This window comes from Heterodontus francisci, unplaced genomic scaffold, assembly GCF_036365525.1.
Source record: "Heterodontus francisci isolate sHetFra1 unplaced genomic scaffold, sHetFra1.hap1 HAP1_SCAFFOLD_1742, whole genome shotgun sequence".
NCBI lineage: Eukaryota > Metazoa > Chordata > Chondrichthyes > Heterodontiformes > Heterodontidae > Heterodontus > Heterodontus francisci.
Genome location: NW_027142009.1, coordinates 29,554 through 37,500, shown reverse-complemented (window position 1 = coordinate 37,500; position 7,947 = coordinate 29,554).

The following is a 7,947-nucleotide window of genomic DNA, read 5'->3' as shown; positions in this document are numbered from 1 at the left end:
CCTCTGCCCGTCCGAGGGACAGTAGGAAATGGCCATACCGCTTTCCGGCCGATTGCCGCCGGACGTCCGGCCGCATTCGCTCGGTCGGCGCGGCCGGCGGTAGCCGGGGGCGAGGGGCATCGGGCGGTGGCGGAACCAGGCCGGCCCGACCGCTGGGGGCCGCCCGGGCGACGTTTGAATCTGTCGGGTCGGACCGCCGAATCCCGCGGGATTTCGGGATCGAATCTGCGGGTGGAATCGGCACCTCGTCCCGCTGTCCGGTTCCCCCCCGTCGACTGCAACGGGTTTCCGAGGCCCGTCGGTCAGGCGCGGTTCGCTCCGCAATCCGCCGGCCGATCGGCACCGGGCGGGGCTCTACGGAAAGAGGGGACCCTCCCGCGTCGAGTGCCGGCGCACCGACCCCGCAGGCTGACCGGGAAGGTTAAGACTCACGCCGCTGAATGCCCGGCCCCGGGTACCCTCCGGCTCCGGGGCCATAACTTCGGGGAGGAAGGTCCGAGCTCCGCGCGGTCGACGGCAGGTGAAAGGGGCCGGTGCGCCGCGGAAGGCGACAGCAGTCCCGTCAGGCTGCACCTCTGCTCGGGCGAACGGCGTCAGGAAAAGGGGAGAGCACTTCCCCACCGATAGCTCCGGAACGCCCGGACCCATTGGCCCGCGGCACCGGTGGCTGCTAGAGGGCCTCCGGCGCCGTCAGCCGGGGTACGTCCCAGGCCGGCCGGACGGCGGGCAGCCGGAGGCAACGGCCTGGAACGGAGCCAGACTTGAGTCGTTCCGTGCCGTGGGCAAAAAGGCAGGGCTGCGGGTCAGCGCAGTTTGGCAAACCTAGCCGCAAGTGCGGGAAGGGCGGAGGAGCACACGGACGCCGCCTTCCCAAACTGAGCCCAAAGTGCCCAGGCATGCCCCCTTGATCTCGCCTAATCAGTGAGCCCAAAATAATTTCAGAGTGTGGAAACCTTATCCAAAAAGGTCGAAAAGAACGGCCAGAGATCAAGTCCGAATGGGGAAATCAGTAACAAGCAAGCAGAGTAATCATTAACCAAAAAGCGCAAAATTATGTTAAAAGTGTGAAATCATTAACCAAAATGTCGAAAATAATGTCCAGAGACCAAGTCCGAAAGGGCAAATGGTTAACCAGTAAGCAGAGTAATCATTAACCAAAAAGGGCAAAAGTAAGTAAAAAGTATGAAATCATTAACCAAAAAGCACAAAATTAAGTTAAAAGTGTGAAATCATTAACCAAAAAGTCGAAAATAATCTCCAGAGACTAAGTCCGAAAGGGCAAATGGTTAACCAGTAAGCAGAGTAATCATTAACCAAAAATCGCAAAAGTAAGTAAAAAGTGTGAAATCATTAACCAAAAATCGCAAAAGTAAGTAAAAAGTGTGAAATCATTAACCAAAATGTCGAAAATAATGTCCAGAGACCAAGTCCGAAAGGGCAAATGGTTAACCAGTAAGCAGAGTCATCATTAACCAAAAGGCGCAAAAGTAAGTAAAAAGTATGAAATCATTAACCAAAAATCGCAAAAGTAAGTAAAAAGTGTGAAATCATTAACCAAAAAGCACAAAATTAAGTTAAAAGTGTGAAATCATTAACCAAAAAGTCGAAAATAATGTCCAGAGACCAAGTCCAAAAGGGCAAATGGTTAACCAGTAAGCAGAGTAATCATTAACCAAAAAGCGCAAAAATATGTTAAAAGTGTGAAATCATTAACCAAAAACTCGAAAATAATGTCCAGAGACTAAGTCCAAAAGGGCAAATGGTTAACCAGTAAGCAGAGTAATCATTAACCAAAAAGCGCAAAAATATGTTAAAAGTGTGAAATCATTAACCAAAAACTCGAAAATAATGTCCAGAGACTAAGTCCGAAAGGGCAAATGGTTAACCAGTAAGCAGAGTAATCATTAACCAAAAATCGCAAAAGTAAGTAAAAAGTATGAAATCATTAACCAAAAATCGCAAAAGTAAGTAAAAAGTGTGAAATCATTAACCAAAAACTCGAAAATAATCTCCAGAGACTAAGTCCAAAAGGGCAAATGGTTAACCAGTAAGCAGAGTAATCATTAACCAAAAAGCGCAAAAATATGTTAAAAGTGTGAAATCATTAACCAAAAACTCGAAAATAATGTCCAGAGACTAAGTCCGAAAGGGCAAATGGTTAACCAGTAAGCAGAGTAATCATTAACCAAAAATCGCAAAAGTAAGTAAAAAGTATGAAATCATTAACCAAAAATCGCAAAAGTAAGTAAAAAGTGTGAAATCATTAACCAAAAAGTCGAAAATAATCTCCAGAGACTAAGTCCGAAAGGGCAAATGGTTAACCAGTAAGCAGAGTCATCATTAACCAAAAATCGCAAAAGTAAGTAAAAAGTGTGAAATCATTAACCAAAAAGTCGAAAATAATCTCCAGAGACTAAGTCCGAAAGGGCAAATGGTTAACCAGTAAGCAGAGTAATCATTAACCAAAAATCGCAAAAGTAAGTAAAAAGTGTGAAATCATTAACCAAAAACTCGAAAATAATCTCCAGAGACTAAGTCCGAAAGGGCAAATGGTTAACCAGTAAGCAGAGTCATCATTAACCAAAAATCGCAAAAATATGTTAAAAGTGTGAAATCATTAACCAAAAACTCGAAAATAATGTCCAGAGACCAAGTCCGAAAGGGCAAATGGTTAACCAGTAAGCAGAGTAATCATTAACCAAAAATCGCAAAAGTAAGTAAAAAGTGTGAAATCATTAACCAAAAACTCGAAAATAATGTCCAGAGACCAAGTCCGAAAGTACAAATAATTAACCAGTAAGCAGAGTCATCATTAACCAAAAATCGCAAAAGTAAGTAAAAAGTATGAAATCATTAACCAAAAATCGCAAAAGTAAGTAAAAAGTGTGAAATCATTAACCAAAAACTCGAAAATAATGTGCAGAGACTAAGTCCGAAAGGGCAAATGGTTAACCAGTAAGCAGAGTCATCATTAACCAAAAATCGCAAAAGTAAGTAAAAAGTGTGAAATCATTAACCAAAAACTCGAAAATAATCTCCAGAGACCAAGTCCGAAAGTACAAATAATTAACCAGTAAGCAGAGTCATCATTAACCAAAAATCGCAAAAGTAAGTAAAAAGTATGAAATCATTAACCAAAAATCGCAAAAGTAAGTAAAAAGTGTGAAATCATTAACCAAAAACTCGAAAATAATGTGCAGAGACTAAGTCCGAAAGGGCAAATGGTTAACCAGTAAGCAGAGTAATCATTAACCAAAAATCGCAAAAGTAAGTAAAAAGTGTGAAATCATTAACCAAAAACTCGAAAATAATGTCCAGAGACCAAGTCCGAAAGTACAAATAATTAACCAGTAAGCAGAGTCATCATTAACCAAAAATCGCAAAAGTAAGTAAAAAGTATGAAATCATTAACCAAAAATCGCAAAAGTAAGTAAAAAGTGTGAAATCATTAACCAAAAACTCGAAAATAATGTGCAGAGACTAAGTCCGAAAGGGCAAATGGTTAACCAGTAAGCAGAGTCATCATTAACCAAAAAGCGCAAAAATATGTTAAAAGTGTGAAATCATTAACCAAAAACTCGAAAATAATGTCCAGAGACTAAGTCCAAAAGGGCAAATGGTTAACCAGTAAGCAGAGTAATCATTAACCAAAAAGCGCAAAAATATGTTAAAAGTGTGAAATCATTAACCAAAAACTCGAAAATAATGTCCAGAGACTAAGTCCGAAAGGGCAAATGGTTAACCAGTAAGCAGAGTAATCATTAACCAAAAATCGCAAAAGTAAGTAAAAAGTGTGAAATCATTAACCAAAAACTCGAAAATAATCTCCAGAGACTAAGTCCGAAAGGGCAAATGGTTAACCAGTAAGCAGAGTCATCATTAACCAAAAATCGCAAAAATATGTTAAAAGTGTGAAATCATTAACCAAAAACTCGAAAATAATGTCCAGAGACCAAGTCCGAAAGGGCAAATGGTTAACCAGTAAGCAGAGTAATCATTAACCAAAAATCGCAAAAGTAAGTAAAAAGTGTGAAATCATTAACCAAAAACTCGAAAATAATGTCCAGAGACCAAGTCCGAAAGTACAAATAATTAACCAGTAAGCAGAGTCATCATTAACCAAAAATCGCAAAAGTAAGTAAAAAGTATGAAATCATTAACCAAAAATCGCAAAAGTAAGTAAAAAGTGTGAAATCATTAACCAAAAACTCGAAAATAATGTGCAGAGACTAAGTCCGAAAGGGCAAATGGTTAACCAGTAAGCAGAGTCATCATTAACCAAAAATCGCAAAAGTAAGTAAAAAGTGTGAAATCATTAACCAAAAACTCGAAAATAATGTCCAGAGACCAAGTCCGAAAGTACAAATAATTAACCAGTAAGCAGAGTCATCATTAACCAAAAATCGCAAAAGTAAGTAAAAAGTATGAAATCATTAACCAAAAATCGCAAAAGTAAGTAAAAAGTGTGAAATCATTAACCAAAAACTCGAAAATAATGTGCAGAGACTAAGTCCGAAAGGGCAAATGGTTAACCAGTAAGCAGAGTAATCATTAACCAAAAATCGCAAAAGTAAGTAAAAAGTGTGAAATCATTAACCAAAAACTCGAAAATAATGTCCAGAGACCAAGTCCGAAAGTACAAATAATTAACCAGTAAGCAGAGTCATCATTAACCAAAAATCGCAAAAGTAAGTAAAAAGTATGAAATCATTAACCAAAAATCGCAAAAGTAAGTAAAAAGTGTGAAATCATTAACCAAAAACTCGAAAATAATGTGCAGAGACTAAGTCCGAAAGGGCAAATGGTTAACCAGTAAGCAGAGTCATCATTAACCAAAAAGCGCAAAAATATGTTAAAAGTGTGAAATCATTAACCAAAAACTCGAAAATAATGTCCAGAGACTAAGTCCAAAAGGGCAAATGGTTAACCAGTAAGCAGAGTAATCATTAACCAAAAATCGCAAAAGTAAGTAAAAAGTGTGAAATCATTAACCAAAAATCGCAAAAGTAAGTAAAAAGTGTGAAATCATTAACCAAAATGTCGAAAATAATGTCCAGAGACCAAGTCCGAAAGGGCAAATGGTTAACCAGTAAGCAGAGTCATCATTAACCAAAAGGCGCAAAAGTAAGTAAAAAGTATGAAATCATTAACCAAAAATCGCAAAAGTAAGTAAAAAGTGTGAAATCATTAACCAAAAAGCACAAAATTAAGTTAAAAGTGTGAAATCATTAACCAAAAAGTCGAAAATAATGTCCAGAGACCAAGTCCAAAAGGGCAAATGGTTAACCAGTAAGCAGAGTAATCATTAACCAAAAAGCGCAAAAATATGTTAAAAGTGTGAAATCATTAACCAAAAACTCGAAAATAATGTCCAGAGACTAAGTCCAAAAGGGCAAATGGTTAACCAGTAAGCAGAGTAATCATTAACCAAAAAGCGCAAAAATATGTTAAAAGTGTGAAATCATTAACCAAAAACTCGAAAATAATGTCCAGAGACTAAGTCCGAAAGGGCAAATGGTTAACCAGTAAGCAGAGTAATCATTAACCAAAAATCGCAAAAGTAAGTAAAAAGTATGAAATCATTAACCAAAAATCGCAAAAGTAAGTAAAAAGTGTGAAATCATTAACCAAAAAGTCGAAAATAATCTCCAGAGACTAAGTCCGAAAGGGCAAATGGTTAACCAGTAAGCAGAGTCATCATTAACCAAAAATCGCAAAAGTAAGTAAAAAGTGTGAAATCATTAACCAAAAAGTCGAAAATAATCTCCAGAGACTAAGTCCGAAAGGGCAAATGGTTAACCAGTAAGCAGAGTCATCATTAACCAAAAATCGCAAAAGTAAGTAAAAAGTGTGAAATCATTAACCAAAAACCCGAAAATAATCTCCAGAGACTAAGTCCGAAAGGGCAAATGGTTAACCAGTAAGCAGAGTAATCATTAACCAAAAAGCGCAAAAATATGTTAAAAGTGTGAAATCATTAACCAAAAACTCGAAAATAATGTGCAGAGACTAAGTCCAAAAGGGCAAATGGTTAACCAGTAAGCAGAGTAATCATTAACCAAAAAGCGCAAAAATATGTTAAAAGTGTGAAATCATTAACCAAAAACTCGAAAATAATGTCCAGAGACTAAGTCCGAAAGGGCAAATGGTTAACCAGTAAGCAGAGTAATCATTAACCAAAAATCGCAAAAGTAAGTAAAAAGTGTGAAATCATTAACCAAAAACTCGAAAATAATGTGCAGAGACTAAGTCCAAAAGGGCAAATGGTTAACCAGTAAGCAGAGTAATCATTAACCAAAAAGCGCAAAAATATGTTAAAAGTGTGAAATCATTAACCAAAAACTCGAAAATAATGTCCAGAGACTAAGTCCGAAAGGGCAAATGGTTAACCAGTAAGCAGAGTAATCATTAACCAAAAATCGCAAAAGTAAGTAAAAAGTGTGAAATCATTAACCAAAAACTCGAAAATAATGTGCAGAGACTAAGTCCAAAAGGGCAAATGGTTAACCAGTAAGCAGAGTAATCATTAACCAAAAAGCGCAAAAATATGTTAAAAGTGTGAAATCATTAACCAAAATGTCGAAAATAATGTCCAGAGACCAAGTCCGAAAGGGCAAATGGTTAACCAGTAAGCAGAGTAATCATTAACCAAAAAGGGCAAAAGTAAGTAAAAAGTGTGAAATCATAAACCAAAAACCCGAAAATAATGTCCAGAGACTAAGTCCGAAAGGGCAAATGGTTAACCAGTAAGCAGAGTAATCATTAACCAAAAATCGCAAAAGTAAGTAAGAAGTGTGAAATCATTAACCAAAAATCGCAAAAGTAAGTAAAAAGTGTGAAATCATTAACCAAAAACTCGAAAATAATGTCCAGAGACCAAGTCCGAAAGGGCAAATGGTTAACCAGTAAGCAGAGTAATCATTAACCAAAAAGGGCAAAAGTAAGTAAAAAGTATGAAATCATTAACCAAAAAGCACAAAATTAAGTTAAAAGTGTGAAATCATTAACCAAAAAGTCGAAAATAATCTCCAGAGACTAAGTGCGAAAGGGCAAATGGTTAACCAGTAAGCAGAGTCATCATTAACCAAAAATCGCAAAAGTAAGTAAAAAGTGTGAAATCATTAACCAAAAACCCGAAAATAATGTCCAGAGACTAAGTCCAAAAGGGCAAATGGTTAACCAGTAAGCAGAGTAATCATTAACCAAAAATCGCAAAAGTAAGTAAAAAGTGTGAAATCATTAACCAAAAACTCGAAAATAATCTCCAGAGACTAAGTCCGAAAGGGCAAATGGTTAACCAGTAAGCAGAGTAATCATTAACCAAAAATCGCAAAAGTAAGTAAAAAGTGTGAAATCATTAACCAAAAACCCGAAAATAATGTCCAGAGACTAAGTCCGAAAGGGCAAATGGTTAACCAGTAAGCAGAGTAATCATTAACCAAAAATCGCAAAAGTAAGTAAAAAGTGTGAAATCATTAACCAAAAACTCGAAAATAATGTCCAGAGACTAAGTCCGAAAGGGCAAATGGTTAACCAGTAAGCAGAGTAATCATTAACCAAAAGGCGCAAAAGTAAGTAAAAAGTATGAAATCAGTAACCAAAAAGCGCAAAAATATGTTAAAAGTGTGAAATCATTAACCAAAAACTCGAAAATAATGTGCAGAGACTAAGTCCGAAAGGGCAAATAATTAACCAGTAAGCAGAGTAATCATTAACCAAAAATCGCAAAAATATGTTAAAAGTGTGAAATCATTAACCAAAAACTCGAAAATAATGTCCAGAGACTAAGTCCGAAAGGGCAAATGGTTAACCAGTAAGCAGAGTAATCATTAACCAAAAATCGCAAAAGTAAGTAAAAAGTGTGAAATCATTAACCAAAAACTCGAAAATAATCTCCAGAGACTAAGTCCGAAAGGGCAAATGGTTAACCAGTAAGCAGAGTAATCA